This window comes from Formica exsecta, unplaced genomic scaffold (genome assembly GCF_003651465.1).
Source record: "Formica exsecta isolate Colony F162 unplaced genomic scaffold, ASM365146v1 scaffold348, whole genome shotgun sequence".
NCBI lineage: Eukaryota > Metazoa > Arthropoda > Insecta > Hymenoptera > Formicidae > Formica > Formica exsecta.
Window position 1 is genome coordinate 344 of NW_021850733.1, and position 2,647 is coordinate 2,990.

The following is a 2,647-nucleotide window of genomic DNA, read 5'->3' on the forward strand; positions in this document are numbered from 1 at the left end:
AAAGAAAAAATCGTCTTAAAATTGAGTCAAGTATATGACATTGTAAGGACAGAAGGTTGTTTTGAATCACCCTGTATATCTAAGTATTGAATTTTACAGGTACAAAAATAGCGAAAATAAATACAATAAAGTTGCGATCAGCTCCAATGCCTTTAATGATATATTTTGAAGAAGTTACATAGAGTACAATAAATAGCAAATTAATAAAAATAAAATTAATCTCTCAGGAAGATGTAAAAATATTGAAAAATCGAAATAATTAATGAAATTCTATAAGTAATCAGATTCAGTGTGAACGGTAAGCATTATACAATTTATAATTTAAAGTAAAAAAATAATCTAATGAATCTCTAATATGAATTGATATGATATTTTTTGATGTATTCTATTTTTTCTTCTTATGTTATATTATTAGGTTTTCCATATCGATCACAAGCTTATTGTTAATCTCAAGAATCAGCTCGATAACAATTTTTTACAAAGTGATGATATGAATGCTGAACTGAGTGAGAAGAAACCTGTCAGTATGAGTGTCATCGAAATCATTAAAGCTTTATAGCTTATGTAGCAAATGATGACTCATATGATCATTGAAATTGATAATCTTAGGCAAACAGGTAGTATGAACCGAAAGCTTCAATTCCACATGAATTTAGTCGAATCGGATAATCTATCAAGATCTATCAAGATTGTAATAGAGCTATAATGTTTTTTTTCTATGTATGCGTGTACGTGTAAACATTTGTTTAAATAACAGTCTTTATTGTGCATAGTGGAAGAAAATAAAATCATTTAAAGAACAAAAATGTTTATCGTGCACTTACTATCCTCGGCATGTCTTACATTCTTATTTTCCGTAATTCTCAATGTTCCACTGCATTGTCTAATTTCTCGATTCATTGCAACTTAGATCCTCAAAATTTTCATAAAATGATCTGGGCAATCTTATCTTGCAGGCCATTATGCAATAATGAAAAATGAAACACGTAGCACGTGGTCCTGAAATTTATTCTTAATTTATTATAAATTCTATGTGCTTTCTATTAAAATGTTACAAAACTATGTATTTAAAATTTCTTACCAATGTTACAGGCATGAAGCCATTAAATATTATAGGTATGTTTATAAAAATAAATCAGCCTTAATACGACTATGTGATTGGTTTAGGACAGTTTAAGATTGTGCTTAAGACGGTGTTAAATATAAGAACTGACTATGAATACCGGCCTATAGGTTACCGCACAAGCTTTTCCGTAATGCATTAGTGCCGGTCCACAATAGGTGATTTAAGCCCTAAGCCTTAAGAAATTGACTAATCACAGTCGAGTATTCTTCTCATACTTGATTATGATTGGTCAATTTCTTAAGGCTTAGGGCTTAGATCACCTATTGTAGATCGGCACTTACCTTACGTTAAATACTGATTCTAAACCTAAACTCGTACGTAATCTTAAACTTCAGTCAACGCACAAAGAAAATTGTAACTTGGTATGCTTTTGTTACGTTACAATTTTCTCTGTGCGTTGACTGAAGTTTAAGATTACGTACGAGTTTAAGTTTAGAATCAGTACTTAACGTAACATAGGCTGCGTTCCAATATTAACTATCAGTACTGAAAATGTATAGTTTACGTCACGTGCACTATATATTTTCAGTACTGGCAGTAAATATCGGAACGCAGCCGTAATGCATTACGGAAAAGCTTGTGCTGTCGCCCAAAGACGACCCAAGACCACACTTAAGACGATCTTGGATAGATGCTTTCTATTTAGTGACTCAAGTCGACACAAGTATCATTCTATCTTCTTTCAATACCATCACTTCTCACGTTTTTGCCCTAAGGAAAAAGTTACATGATCGATACCCAGCTCTCCCATAAGAGCGTGCAGTCTATACGCATCGGAGGGGGACGAGGTTTGCCGAATGGATAGAAGCGGGCCATCTTTCCCTTTCTCTCTATATGTGCGAGAGAGAAAACATACAGGACTGACTAAGGTTATATAAAAGAAGGTTAAGTCAGAAGCATCCCGAAACCTATAATGCATTGCAAAGAATCGACGTGTGCGCAGTCGCTATTGAAAAGAGATGCCAAATAAGGTAGACTTGTTATTGGCTATGTAAGAACGGACTATGAATACCGGTCTTAACTTTCTTTTATATAACCTTAAAGCCCGTATCAGACTACGCATTGAAGATTGAGGCCGTGTTCCGATATTCACTGCCAGTACTGAAAATCTATAGTATATGTCACGTAAACTATAGATTTTCAGTACTGGCAGTGAATATCGGAACACGGCCTCAATCTTCAATGCGTAGTCTGATACGGGCTTTAAGGTTATATAAAAGAAAGTTAAGACCGGTATTCATAGTCCGTTCTTACATCGGGTGCTTTCCATTTAGTGACTCAAGTCGACACAAGTATCATTCTATCTTCTTTCAATACCAGTGAACAACAAAGATAGAATGATGCTTGTGTCGACTTGAGTCACTAAATGGAAAGCACCCGATGTAAGAACGGACTATGAATACCGGTCTTAACTTTCTTTTATATAACCTTAAAGCCCGTATCAGACTACGCATTGAAGATTGAGGCCGTGTTCCGATATTCACTGCCAGTACTGAAAATCTATAGTATATGTGACGTAAA

At 34.3% G+C, this 2,647-nt stretch overlaps 1 long non-coding RNA gene across 1 annotated transcript; it reads right to left on the bottom strand.

Moving 5' to 3' along the window:
• Positions 1-371: 371 nt before the first annotated feature.
• LOC115238548 lies at positions 372-1,131 on the bottom strand. The gene is made up of 2 exons (XR_003884512.1): positions 1,082-1,131; positions 372-999 (listed from the first exon to the last, which is right to left on the bottom strand). It is a non-coding gene; the product is annotated as an uncharacterized LOC115238548 (long non-coding RNA).
• Positions 1,132-2,647: the final 1,516 nt, after the last annotated feature.